Source organism: Xenopus laevis, chromosome 2L, assembly GCF_017654675.1.
Source record: "Xenopus laevis strain J_2021 chromosome 2L, Xenopus_laevis_v10.1, whole genome shotgun sequence".
NCBI classification, from domain to species: domain Eukaryota; kingdom Metazoa; phylum Chordata; class Amphibia; order Anura; family Pipidae; genus Xenopus; species Xenopus laevis.
Genome location: NC_054373.1, coordinates 55,572,810 through 55,587,896, shown reverse-complemented (window position 1 = coordinate 55,587,896; position 15,087 = coordinate 55,572,810). Strand labels below are relative to the sequence as shown.

Sequence of the window (15,087 nt, the reverse complement as noted above, 5' to 3'; positions counted from 1 at the left end):
TTTCTTATTTAAACCTTAGAACATTTAGTTTGGCTAGAGATGCCAATTAGTCTGAGAAGAAATAATAAAAGATGTTCAACATTGAAACATCTGAACATCTATAACTTCACTTTCTAGAAGATCATGTGTAAGTGGAGAAGATGTCAAACAAACTTTTCAAGTCCAGGCTGTCCCAGGAAGTTCAACCAAGTAGAATACCATTAGAAAGAGTCTGCACATATAAGATCTACATGGGATGCCAGGAGGAAAGCTTTGCTGTCCAGGGCAAGGCTAAAGTTGCATAAAAACACCTAGGCAGTGACCATAACTTCTGGAACAATGTGCTCTGGCCAGAGAGAGAAAGCAAGAGATGTTTGGCTGCAGTGCCAGAAGATGTCTGGAGAAATTATAAGAGAGTATGCTTGAGGATAAGAAAATCTGTCGGAAGTTTGAAGCTCAACTCAAAGTGGGACTTGCAACATAGCAATGACCCTAAGGGACAGGACACACAGGCAGATTTGGGGAGATTAGTTGCCAGGTGACAAATCTCCTCTTCTTTGCGGTGACTAATCTCCACAAAATGCCTTCCCGCCATCTAAAATGAAAATCGTCGCTGGATGGCACTCGGAGCGATTCGTTTTCCATGGTCAACCGAGGTTTTCATTTTAGCCGGCGGTAGGTCAGGGGAGGCAGTTCGGGGGGGTTTGGTCGCCCCGAAGAAGAGTAGATTTGTCGCCAGGCGACTAATCTCCCCAAATCTGCCTGTGTGCCCTGACCCTAAATATTCCAGTAAATGGCCAAGTCAAAGTCTAGATTTTAATCTCATTGAGATGCTGTGCGTGCAAAAAAATACCCATAACTCAGGTGAAAAAATTCTACAACTATTTGAAGATGTTTCTGCCAAAATAGGGCAATACCAGCTGTGATAAAACAGCTTTTAATTTAAAGGGAAACATCTTAACTTTTTTGTCATTGCTTAAATGTAGTCAGCATCATCCTACTGGCTACCATCGAAACTCTAAGGAAACTTGTAACTAGGAAGTTCCCATTCAGCAATAAAGAGCCTGTTTCCATAAAAGAGTTGTGTGTCTGTAATCCTACCCTATGCGCACATCCTAACACGGCCTGGTACCATCACACCAGGTATTACAGTGAAATTTTCCTTGTCTTTTTGTTTTAACTGTTTTTTATAAACTTTTTTAATGCAGATCAAATATTTATATGTTCACATATATTACAAAAGAAAAATGGGGGTGCCCTTTAATTCTGATCAAAAATTTCCCTAATTAACTTAATTAACCTAGGTGTTTAAACACAGCAGCCATGTTTCTTATATGAATAATTATGTTATTGGGGGCAATCTTCTCCAAGGTTTAGTAATTTGAACAGAATGCATTATTTTTTGTTAATGTTTGCTACTAATACCATTTTTAGTTTTATGTGTTAATAGTTATCATTACATGCATGCCCGAGAGGCAAAATCTATATATTATTATAACTATCTGTACAGGCTATATTCAAAAGGGTAAGTGTCTGTCTCTGATATATAGAATATCATTACGCCTCACTACAGTTCTATCCATGCCTTAATAAACTCCTGCATACTTGTATACTTGTATACTCAGTATACTGACTGACTATATATACTGCTGAGCATACGCATTTTGCATTATTGAATGCAGGTAGATAAAATAATGATAGACATATAATTATTGCATATGTACACAAGCAATGTAATGTTTGTAATATATATGAATGTAGTGCCACATTTTAATGCAGGAGGAAGGAGCCTTCTACCTAGTAGTGCTTACAATCAAAGTTAGTGGGGAACTAACAAACTGGAATATAATAAGTGCTGCCATTTATAATGGATGTGGTATTGACTGTTAAATGCCCACTGAATCAGATGCTTTTTTTGTGCTCCAGGAGATAGGATTTGAGTTTAGTTTTGCACAGACCAAGGTAAAGTTCCCTTATGCAGGAACTCAGAACTGGAATTCCAGTGGTAAGTGGCAGCAAGAGAGAAGTGTAAAATGACATATGAAAAGCTGTAGTGGGGTGCAGAGGAGTGAAGGGCTTAGAAAGTTATCAAAAATACTATAGTTCTTGGAAGTTAAATTTGCTTAAAAGGGACGCATCACCCCGAAAAAATATTCAAAATCCTATTTTATCACAGTAGTCAAGCAAAATGAACTCCAATTACACTATATAAATTATTTGAATCTTGTTTCCTTCAGTCTGGGAATTCATGATTATAGCAAGCAGGCAGGAGCGATTTTATGGACACAAGCCTTGCATCATCTCAAAATCTTGTATGTGCACCAGAACAGGGGACCCGATGTCCATCCCCATGTACTGTTTACACAATTAAATTGCTAAGAGAGAGGGGGAATGTGTGGAGAGCATCGACATCTAGGAAGTGCTGAATGGAAAGTGAAAGTAATTGTCTGCTCCGCCTCTATGCCTAAGGCATAGAGTAGTGGCAGACAATATTTGATTGACATCTGAGATTTTTAAATGAGCGTACAACAGCTATGAATGCTTTAAATAAAAAAAGAAATTGGATTTCATGTTTAATTTGAAAGGGACTTTTATTATACAGGTTTTTGTGTCTGGGTAACAGGTCCACTTTAATAAATAAAAATTCAAACAGCTGAAGAATGGGTTCACTCATAAGTGAGAATAGGGGTATTCTAGCTGAATTTTAAGATAGATTGAAGTGGGGTAGGTAGAACTTTGGATTGTGCTAGATTTCTGTAGTCCAGGTTTGGTAGGGAATGTTAATTGAGAGAGAGAGCAGATCTTGACAATAGTGTGAATGGAAAAGTGATACCATTCTGGTATTGATATCATTAGAGGAGGAAAAAAATTTTTTTCCCACTAAATATTTTGGAATATTGCTGCACAAAGGAGCTTTAGAAATTCTGGTACCTCTAAATTGGCAACAGCTATTGTTAATGAATCACAAATATTTCTTGGTTTAGAGTTATCAGGAAAAAAACAAGATTTTTAGCACTAAAAATACAATTTGAAAAAACAGAAAAAAATACAAAGTTTGTAAATGGCCCCTTAGTACTCAGGTTTCACCAGCTAAGACATGTGAACCAAGAAATAAATATCAGTTGCTGGAGAATCACAGTATGGACATCAATCCTGCAAAAGTACACGTTAAAATATGACATTGCCATTATACAGGTATGATGTCTGTTATGCAGAATGTTCAGAATGTTTTCCAGATAAGGGCTCATTCTGTTATTTGGATCCCCATACTTTAAGCCTTCTAAATGAATTTAAACATTAAAGAACCCCAATAGGATTGTTTTGCCACCAATATGGATTCATGCAGCTTAGTTACCATCAAGTACAATGTATTGTTTTATTATTACAGAAATTAAAACAAAAAAAAACTGAATTATTTGATTCAAATGGAATCTATGACCTTCCTGTAATTCAGAGCTTTCTGAATAACGGGTTTCCAGATAACAGATCCCAAACCTGTATAACCCTAAGGATATAGCTAAAGAGCGCTCTTGCCTTTTCACTTAGACCTATTACTGTTTTGATCAGCACTTTTAATTAATTTGTAATGTTTGAGAGTACATGTAATTTCTCAGACTATGTATTTATAGATATGGGCACACAGTTGGATTATGTCTGAATACAATCTTGTTAATAGAGTCTCTCAGCTAGCCTGTGGTTACATTAATAAAAGTGGATATCTGACTTGAAGCTGGAATGTTTTGGGTTGCCATGCCATCATATGTTATTTATAAATAATATTGTTTGGTTTTCTGTTTTGTAAAAAACAATTTCCCTGATCAGATTATGCAAATCTATTACATTAAGCATATATTTTAAGGAAACTGAGCTCTGAGGGATAAAAGATGCATCCTGACCTGTCAATCATGTGAACTTTCGCATGTAAAGTATTCTCAGCAGACTCCATGGTTTCATAAATGTATTTTCTCACCTTTCATTTTGTCTGTCACCTGTCAAGTGAATGTGGTCCCTGCTGATTACCTTTCATTTTTTACTCAAAAGTCTCTTGGGAATTTTTACTTCCCTGTGCTCTTTCTCTGCAACCTCTAGAATGGTCAGATCCTTTCACCTTTCATTTTCACAACTACTTACTCGTGGACAGCTGCCAGGCTATTCCCCACTGCCCAAATCACAGACTCATTGATTTCCCCAGGGCTTGCTCTATGAGATTGAAGATAAAAATGCAGGTCTGTGTGACCCCCATTTCTGTATTCTATCACCAGATGGTCAGTGCAGTAACATAGCCATAATCAGTGGTATTTTTATATGAGGGACCTTGAGTAGAAAGCAAAGAAAATAAACTATATAACAACCATAAAATATGTTGTCATTCAGAAAATGTCATCATTAAACTTCTGATTAAAATAACTAATTAAGGATTAGGTTAGTATTTGGTATGAGTAAGTGCCCCAACAGGCACGAAACGCGTTAGGTTTTTTGATGTCCTAATAAATTTTTTTAATTTTTTAACTGATTGTTTCTTTACTATTGGAGGTCCTCACATCTCTTTTCGAAATGTTGTTCTGGACTTGGCTGAACTGTGAGTAAAACATCTTAGGTTTATTTAATATTTGACTTTGAACTTTTTTGATTCATTATTTATTTTTGAGTAGTACCGTATATACGTTTTTGTATGGCATTGACACAAACCCTGCCACTACATTTATTTGGTAGTCAGCAGTTTGTTTTGTTTTTAATGAGTACAAGTATAAGAAATAAATTAAAGGCGTTTTTATTTCTAAATTACACTGGAAAATATTCACTCTACATACACTCTACCATATAAAATTTAATTCCTGAACCAATAAGTGTATTTCTTTTTAGTTGTATAGGTATAGAATATGTTAGCCAGCAAACCGTTATCCAGAAAGCTCCAAATTACTGGAAGGCTGTCTCCGATAGACTCCATCTTATCCAAATAATCGAAATTTTGAAAAATGAGCGCTGTTCTTCAATCTACCAGGAAGCAGTTATCTTGTGTTAGGGAGCTGCTGCAGTATCTGGTTACCTTCCCATTGTTCTGATGTTAGGCTGCCGAGGGGAAAAGGGAGGGTATGATATCACTCAAATTTGCAGTACAGCAGTAAAGAGTGACTGAAGTGTATCAGAGCCTTGCGCATTTGAAATGCCACCCCCCCGCCCGTCGCGCTTACCTTAACCACGTAGATGGGGGGCCGCATCTCTAGCACAGAGATCGAAATTGCGGTCGCTGCGCTAGAAAAGCAGAGTTTCTGTTTTAATAACCTGAAATTTAAGTTACCAGGAGCAGCTTTTTGACACCCCCAGTAACTTCTGGGGAGGCTGGCCCTGATCAGAGCACAAGTCACATGACTGGGGTTCCTGGGAAGCTGACAATATGTCTAGCCCCATATCAGTCTGCTGGAGTAGAAATATTAACTGATGCATTTAAAAAAACATGTTTTCCAATGACAGTATTCCTTTAAGGGGTTATTTATCAAAGATCGAGTTTGTGAGGTTTTTTCTACCTCGAATAAACTCACAACTCAAATATTTACTTATTTATAGCGATGCACCGAATCCACTATTTTGGATTCTGCCAAACCCCCGAATCCCTCACTAAAGATTCGGCCGAAAACCGATCCAAATCCTAATTTGTATATGTAAATTAGGTGTGGGAAGGGGAAAACATTTTTTACTTCCTTGTTTTGTGACAAAAAGTCATGCAATTTCCCTCCCCACCCCTAATTTGCATATGCAAATTCAGATTCAGTTCGGCCTGGCAGAAGAATTCGCCGAATCCTGCTGAAAAAGGCCGAATCCAGGTCGAATCCCAAACTGAATCCTGGATTTGGTACATCCCTAATTATTTATGAAAACTTGAATGTAAAAAACTCAAAAGAATGCAATCAGGGGGGGGGGGCGGCTCAAATACTTGAATTGATTGAGTTATCCACAGAAAAAAAAACAGAAAATCATGAAGGCTTTGGGGCATAAGGAATCTCAAAAAGTTTTTTTATCCAGAAAAATTAGAATTTTTACTGAAACTACCCTTGGGAAAAAACATGACTCTACCTTTGATAAATAATGCCCTAATTGTGTGTTTTCTTGCATTAAAAAATGTGTTTATGACATCACTCATCTATTATTTATTTTTATGTATTTTTTAAATGTATGTATTTATTCCTAAAGGTCAATTCTTGCAGGCTCGGAGGTTTACCTCAGGAGATTGTGAAAACTATGTGACAGCTGAGGCTTCGGTAAAAATGTTTACTGAAAAAGGTTCTGATACCCAGTACCTTGACAGGTTGAAAGAGGAATTGTCAGCAATCCTTAGGAGACAACTACTGGTTCATAAGAACGAAAATATGGTAATGATTCAAAAAATGTACAGTTTTTGTGAGTAAATATGGTGCTTACAGCAAAAAACTTGAGAATATAATTAGGCAGTATTGGCCAATTTTACAAGGACATAAGAGGTTTGGTACACTGCTCTCTAGTCTCCCCATGTTCAGTTACAAATGGGCTAGAATTATTCAAGATGCACTACGCCCTACAGAATATAAAAATAAACCAGGAGTGCAAAAGTTCCTGGGTACCCCTAGGGCAGGGGTCCCACACCCATATGGCGGTCCCTAACTATTTACCTCTATTTACCAGTGTTCAAAACCTGGCACCTCCCTGCAAGGTAGCATTTCTTGGGAAAGGTTTTCCTAATCTAGGCATTGGTTACAGTCAGAGGGCTTAGTCCTCCCCTCTATTAGCTATTAGAAGAGAGATAGCCAAGAACACAGTATTGGTTTCACAGGCTTAATCCTCCCCTGTTTGCGGCTTTTACACCCATTTTTAGAGGCATGCACATCTGTAGTTTATTTGGCCTGATCAGTAGCACTTCTGTTGTATTTAAGTGTATTTTTACCTAGCCTAGGAGTGCTCACTTTTTTGTAATTTTGTGTTGTAGCAGAGTTATTCTGCTGGAAGTGTACCAGTTATGCTGTAGACCAAGCTTCTATGTGGTTGTAGCACCCTCACACCCCTCCCATTAAATGGTAGTCCCAAGCATTTTAAAATGGCTGTTGGTCTAGGCAGTCTCTCTCTCTCTCTTAGGGTCGGGCACACAGGCAGATTCGGGGAGATTAGTCGCCCGGCGACAAATCTCTTCGGTGTGACTAATCTCCCCGACCTGGCTCCCCTGCCTTCCCGCCGGCTAAAATATAAATTGCCGGCGGGCTGGCACTTGGAGCGATTCGTTTTCCGAAGTCATCCGAGGGTTGCCTGACTAATCTCCCAGTGTGACCTGACCCTTAAAAGCCACAAGTGGGGGGAGGATTAAACCTGTGGAACTGTGCAATCTCTCTCTCTCTCTCTCTCTCTCTCTCTCTCTCTCTCTCTCTCTCTCTCTCTCTCTCTCTCTCTCTCTCTCTCTCTCTCTCTCTCTCTCTCTCCTGATCTAATGGTGGGGAGGACTAATACCTAGATCAGTGCTGTCCAACTTATATTGTACAGAGGGCCGGAATTTTTGTAATCTACATGGTGGAGGGCAGATAATGGAAACCAGTGTTAGCCACTCCCTGTTTTTAGACCATGTCCACATTAATAGCACACCAACAAAACAAATGGTTGGTGCGCACTGCAGGAACCAGGGCTGCAACTAGGGGTAGGCAGAGTAGGTGGCTGTTTAGGATGCCATCATTGAGGGGCGCACTTTTTAAGGGTTTTTTTTTTTTCATTGTTTTCAAGCGTTTGTTTAATAATTTGTTTCAGTAATCATGGTCACTCAGTCGGGTGGAATCCCCCTCCTTCACCTTATCCCTCTTGGCAGCAAGTAATAGCTCCTTCTGTGTGGTGCGGCAGTGCAGCATAACGTGCGTATACGCGTCAATGACGTCACTGATGCTGTTGGGTGACAGCGAGAGGCAGAGAGCTGGTGGCCTGCTTTGTGTGGCTCTCACTGCTCTCAGCCTTGCACAGTTGCACTGAACTGAAGACATTCTTTATATTACTGTGAAAGTGTGATGCTTACTGCTGGCACAGCCAGGTACAGATTTGGGGCCCATATGTTTGCTGTTGCAGCTGCTGCTGGTAGCTGGCAGAGGTACATAAATACTTGGGGGCAATATGATGTGATCAGATTTATTTTTGTCTGCTGCTGACACAGGTAAAGATTGGGGGCAATATGATGGCTGCTGGAGGGCTGTATGATGGATGGTCGCTGAGCTTGCTGGTACAGGTACGGAGGGGCTGTATGATGGATGGCTACTGGCACCGGTATGGGGGGGCAGTATGATGGATAGCTGCTGGGCTTGCTGGTACAGGTACGGAGGGGCAGTATGATGGATGGCTGCTGGCACAGGTACAGGGGGGGCTGTATGATGGATGGCTGCTGGACTTGCTGGTACAGGGGGCAGTAATATAAATGAAAAAGTGTTGTACATTTTCTTGCTTTCTTTATTTAAAAACCATCATGGTAAGGAGGGAAATGGTAATGCAGGACTGACTGAAGCTCTTGCCTAGTGTGCCGAACTACCTTGGCCCGGCACCAGCAGGGATGCCACTCATATGTGAAAAAAGTTAAATCCATATGCCTCCTCCTCCCCTGTGTTAAATACAGTACCTCCAGCATATGATTAAACACCTTAGGGGCCCCTAACAATAATTTTCAAATGCTAACAAACCCCCCAAACAAATACCAGGCTTATGTTCCATAGGGATCATAGGTCAGGAAGAGCATGGCAAACACAGGGTGCAAAGAGCAGGCAAAGTATGACAACACAGGGAGCATAGGGAAGGCAGAACAGAACAGGAGAAAGGAAAATCAGGACAAGTCTAATATGTACTACATACAGTGACACAGTGCTGGTGCCCCATTAGCATTTTGTATAAAGTGTGAACAGGGGAACAATGGGGTCAGCTTCAGTCTGGGATTCAGGTGTGAACAGTACAGGCTTTAGGGTGTGAACAATAGAGGTGTCACAAGTGAGAACAATGCATGAGGATCACAGGTGTGAACAATACAGGGGATTACAGTCTGAATTTAAGGTTTAAACAATGCAGGGGCCAGTCAATCTCTGTAGTGATACATTTTAAATCTTACACATGGTTATCAGACACAGCAGGCAGACTTTGATGTGGAGGGCGACATAAAGGGGGGTCCGCAGGCCACCAGTTGGACAGCCCTGGCCTAGATCATGAGACACTTATCCCAAGAAATGCTACTATGCAGAGAGGCATCAGACTTTGAACACTGTGACCAGAGTTAATTAGTCAGGGACCACCATATGGGGTTTACCTTGATGTGGCATGATGGCTTACCAATTTTATGATCATAAGTTTGTAACTAAAAACCCCTGTTTTGTAAATACATGCACTTGCATAGATACTAAATTGCTTATGAGACAGGGGACTAGGGAATGTGCATTGATCAATTCTCCTTTTTTCTGTACGCTCAAACCATTAGACCAGTAAAATGCAGGATAAGGAGCAGAAGTGGGATATTATAAACTTTAAGGAAAAAGCAAGTAGGGATATTGCAATGACCTACCACATCCATAAAGCCAGACATAATCTGTCCCAACATTGGTGGCAACTGGTTAATTACCCAGCTAGTTTTCAATTAACTGAACTTTGAGGATAGGCTCAAATGAAAGTAGCCCATAAAATATTTGAATACTCAATAATTTCTCCAAGGCATGCTAATAAGTAAAAAAAATATACTTTTACATCAATAGTTAAAAAACATGAGAAATATCCCCTCTAACGCCTGACGCGTTTCATGCTTACCCAGCACTTAGTCATAGGCATAAAATATTTGGACTTGAATAAGACTTTTGTTGAAGCAATAGGCACTCATTGGGTGTGGTTATAAGAATTGAGTTACCTTGAAAAGGGTGTTTGTGTTGTGTGGTGATGGAAACTTGATAGGGCATGCTTGCCTAAAACATGTAGTGTGGTACACTGCTAATAAACACACTATGCAGCAGAGTTCTGATCCATAGCTGCCCTCATATTAGTCTCTATGGTTTCCTACTTTTTGTACTTAGGACAGGAGCACAGTGGAAGTGGATCAATGTTTTGCCATGTCTGGCACTGCTGAATGTATTGAACTGTGGATTACGTAATTTGGTCATTGTACTCATAATTGACTTCAGATAGCCCTAAATATTTTCAGGAGAGGGTATACTGTTGCATATTAATTTCTGGCTATTAGATACAGAAAAAGAAGAAGGCTTGACTGAGCTGATTGGTGTGTTTACATGCGGGTGGGCAATGTGCTACATATAGGATGTGTGTCACGGTTGGCACCCTAAATCCAGTACCCTGTTCTCGGCTCTTGCTTCTGCCTTTAACAGCTCCCTTTCTCCTCGGGAGGAGCCCTCAGCTAATTGGATGCCACCAGGTCTTATTAAGAGAAGTGCCAAGCAAAGGGTAAAGCAAAGTCTTTTGGGCAGAAGGTCACAGTACAAGGCGTAGACGGAAAGCATAGTCAAATCAAGCCGGGTCGGTGCAGGCAGAATACAAACGAAGTCAGACATGCAAGGGTCAAAGCCGGGATATCAATCGAGAGGAGTCACAACAGGCACAGATCGGATTACAGAGAGTAGAATAGTTGAATTACCAGGCAGGGGTCAGGATACCAGAAGTCAGATTAATCAGGCAGGCAGGGGTCAAAAACAGGAGTCAGATAACAGATAACAGGCAGGAATACAAGTACAGAGAACCAGGAACTTACGAAGAATGATCCTACAACGGGCAATGATCTAAAGCCCAAATGCGCCTTTTAAACATTTTGAATTCCGCGCCATTGCGCGCTGATGTAAGCACGCCAGCGCAAATGAGCCTATAAAGGGAGCAGAGATGCGCCGCACGCCCCCTAAGAACCGGCAACATGAGAGGAAGAAGACGTACCTCGCGGCGGGAGCGGCACACCGACCCCCTCCTACTAGACCACCACGGTAAGTTATTACAATGGGTATACTGTTAGTAGGCAATTTGCTACATATAGAAAAAGTCTGAGTGCTTATTTCTAAGCTTTTCATTAAAGCACTCAACCAAACCACATGGCAAATTCCAAAATATAGCCTCACAAGCCATATTTTGTAAAAATTGACATCAACCTGAATTCAAAACATTGCTCTGAATCCTGGATTCAGCTTGGGATTCTGCCTAACCCCATCCTTTTCTTTTTAGTATTCAGACAAAGCCTGGTGCCTGGCAAAACCAAATATTCTTAAAAACCATATGAACTTTTAACTGGTCAACTGAAAGTTTCTTCTTTTTGATTTAATTAGGTTTGGATTCACAAACCTTTTGTGGTAAATCAGGTATTTGATCCCTCCTTATATTACTGTTATTACTCACCACAAAAATCCACATGCACATATATCAAATATACAGCACTATGCTTTTGATTGCAAGCACACCAATATAAACTAGTCTGTTTCAAGTCTACTGTTCTGCTGGCAAAGACACATTTTCAAAGCTGTACACAGGATATCCAGTTATATTTATGATGCCAGATCCATTATTTTTATGCCCATGGTTGTGCACAGCCAGTATGAACAAAATTAAAATGCTCAGTTGATTTTCAGTTCAAAACCACAACACAAGTGTAAGTGAAATTACCTTTTGTCATTTGGCCTTTGGACAGAGATATGCAAGCCATTACACAGAAACTTTTGCAAGTTAATGACTAAAGGTCATGCTTTAGGACTTTTGTGGGGGGGGGGCAATGTCCTGAATCCCCAAGAAATGAGTCTTAATGCCCCCATACACGGGCCGGTAAAAGCTGCAGAGAAACCATGTCGGCAGCTTATTGGCCCATGTGTGGGGCCATCCGACAGGTGTCCCCGATCGATGTCTGGCTGAAAGTCAGGCAGATGCAGATCGGCAGGGTAAAAAATCCCGCCGCATCTGTCCGTTGATGCGGTCCCGAGATCCGACCGCCCGTATTGCCTCCATTCTGATCCAATCATTGGGCCCTAGGGCCCACGATCGGATTATCCCGACATCTGACATCTGTGCACTGGTAGAAGCTTTATTTTCCAAGGTCGGTGACCAACGTCTGGGATCTACAGGCTTGTAGATGAGGACTTCAAGGCAATTTATTATAAAAACGGAGCAGAGTATATTTGAAGAAAATCGACCCTATTAATAGTCTTGCTCAGGAAAGTCGTCCAAATTGCATTGCATACTTCAAATGGTTCAAGGGACCTCTGCCATTGACTTTTCATGACCTTGACAAGTTTTTAAAATTTTCAGGTTCAAGCTATTTCAAGCTTCTGGGGTATAATAATAAGAGGTTTTTTTACCCAAAAAATTCGAGTTTTGACTGCAAAATACCCTAAAATACTCAATTTATTTTGTGGAATAAACAACTCTACCTTTGATAAATAACCCCTTAAGTCAAACTAGGGAAAATAATGCTTTTTTATGCAAGAGTACTTTATTAACATTGGTAGATAATGATTGGCAGTCTTGAGTTGCAAAAGCGTGTCTCACGTGTCTCTTTTTAACTTCCTTTTGAGTCAACCTGTCACCTATACTTAGATTAGTTGATTTTGGGTCTGTTAAAACACACCCCTTATTGATTGGTTTCTTTGTAGTGTAAACAAGAAAAGATGAAGTTCAAAACCCTCTGCTTTCTTCCTACATCCAGCAACCAGATTATCTTCAATGTATACCAAGGGTTCCACACTTTCCAGATTTATTTTTTGTGCATGCCATGGTCTAGTGATCTAAGGATACACATACAAATATCCTGCTGGTAAGAATGTGCATCTAATTTGAATTTATATTTTAAGATATACCGTAGTTGTATATTACTGTATATGTATGCCAGAAAATATGGATTTAATTTGAGGCGAATAATTAAATTTACAAATAGCTTGCAATAAAAGGTTTTACTATATCTATTTCAATAAATGCATTTGTTTAATGTAGTTTTGTGGCCAGTTTTTCTTGCCTGTATAATAGTTACACATCTTAGAAATGTCATGTTTGCTTTTTAATGAAAGTGAGGTTTTCTGACTTATCTAATGTTCATTATTTTAGTTTTCTTGTTTATTGAAGTCAGGCATGCTTCATTTCATGCATGTAATTTACACACACACATATATTGTGTTAGAAAACACATCCTTTTGGGGTTGCCACCTTTCTTTTCAAAACTTTTTTATTGGTTTACAACAATATATTCAAGTACATTGCGAAGTAACCATTTTTCTTGTTTTTTTTCTTTTTCAGATAACAGGCGTTCACCTACACAGAGGGAAGCACCAGCATTACAATCAGTTAAAGTAAAAGATGATGTACCATTTTTATATCACACACCAATAAAGTTTCTAACTAACAAACAAAACAGTCTACAGCTGAGTTTTTCTCCATCGTCATATATCACGTTCTCCTGAAATAGTGCTAAATAAGAGTAAGTTATAGACATATAGGCTTCAACTCGAGCTAATGTGCTTAATCAGGTTGGGAAGTAAGCTACACACATATAGGAAAAATTTCTCAGTTACACGTCGATATTACATAGTAGTATAAGATATCCAAGGCGTCCAGATCTTGGTATAAATAGTATAGTTATCCGTTGTTATACTTAACATTCTTTCATTAATCATTATCCAGTTCATTCTATGACGGAACATAGTTATAGGAATGGTACGTTTTTTCCAAAAGGCAGCAATGGTTTGTTTTGCTGCTATGAAGATAAACTGTATCAATTTCCGTGTATATTTACATGATACTGGAATTTTTGTATTTAACAGCACAATCAGGGGATCTTTTCGAAGATTAACACCCATGATCGAATCTATTAAAGTGAGTATCCTGGACCAAAATCTAGACGCCTCCCTACAGTTCCACCATACATGCAACATCGAACCCTCCAGTCCACAATTCCGAAAACATAACGGGCTAGAATTAGGGTAGTATTTATGTAGCTTAGTAGGTACCATATACCAACCAGATAGTACTTTATATTGTGTTTCTTGTGCCAGTAAATTAATTGAACTTTTGTGCGTAATTTCCCAAGATTGTTGCCATAAAACGGGTTCTATTGTTATACTTAGCTCTTTCTCCCATTGTTTAATATAAGTCGGGGGGAAAAACAGGGAGGAATTTAAAATTTCTCTATATAGTAAGGTAATTATTCCCCTACTACATGGAAATTTAATACACAGTTGTTCCCACGCAGTCAAAGATAAAACATTGTTGCATCCTTTAAGCATTTTGGTAAGAAAATGATGGATCTGAAAATATCTAAAATATTCACTTCCAGGCGAATCATGTTGCAGAACTATAGTATCCCATTTTACAATACCCTGTAAGCCTAAGAATCGAGACACATACTGTGGTGGACTGGTCAGTCTATTCTGTTCACTATCATTTAAAAAGTCTATTTTACTGTTATACTGTGTGTTTTCTATATTTCCTTGCTCAGCTATTTTGCAAAACCATATATCTTTATCTATGCAAGCTAGGATGCAACCAAGAGGAACCTCTTCACAGAAACAGACTCGTTCTAAGAAGGTCACGACAGTTTGTGGTCATGCCCCTATGCACCTGTTCCTGGAAGACGACTGCTAAATTAAAACCGCATAAGGACTTTGTACTTTGTATTTTTTTCCATTTCAAGCTATATATCTATGAAGTTTGTACTTTTCCATTTGAAGTCATATAGCTAAACCGCAAGCTTAGGGGGGTGTCATAACACCCCCCCACCTAGCCTATATAACCTTTTGTACCTTACAATAAAGTATGAAGAAGCATTTTTTATACTGAACTGTCTGTGTCAGTGTCATTCCTGCTTATCAGCTAGCTGAACTTATTCACCACAATTTGGAAGGGACAGATACTCTCGGGACATATTTCTGTCCATAACAATTGGCACCCAACGTGGGGCATCAGGTTCTGGCTGACCACTAGCCGATGCCACGGACAGCAGTCGCCCAGTAGAGGAAAAGGACGGAGACTGATCACCTCCGGGACACAGGTAAGACCTATGTTATTAGTTTCTTGCCTGTGTCATACCTATACCTACTGCTGATGGTGTCTGTTGCCCATATCGACTTTTAACAGCCAGCAAAGACAGAACATCTTGCCTGATGCCATTTA

At 39.6% G+C, this 15,087-nt stretch overlaps 1 long non-coding RNA gene across 2 annotated transcripts in view; it reads left to right on the top strand.

The window, feature by feature from the left end:
- The window catches only part of LOC108708066, a 30,531-nt gene extending 17,180 nt beyond the window's left edge, over nucleotides 1-13,351 (top strand). The window contains exons 2-4 of one of the 2 annotated variants that reach the window (XR_001934370.2): nucleotides 4,513-4,558; nucleotides 12,632-12,739; nucleotides 13,216-13,351. This is a non-coding gene — a long non-coding RNA (uncharacterized LOC108708066). Of the gene's footprint in view, nucleotides 1-4,512; nucleotides 4,559-12,578; nucleotides 12,740-13,215 lie in introns of both variants that reach the window. The other variant, XR_001934369.2, reaches the window with a different exon arrangement.
- The last annotated feature ends 1,736 nt before the right edge of the window (nucleotides 13,352-15,087 follow it).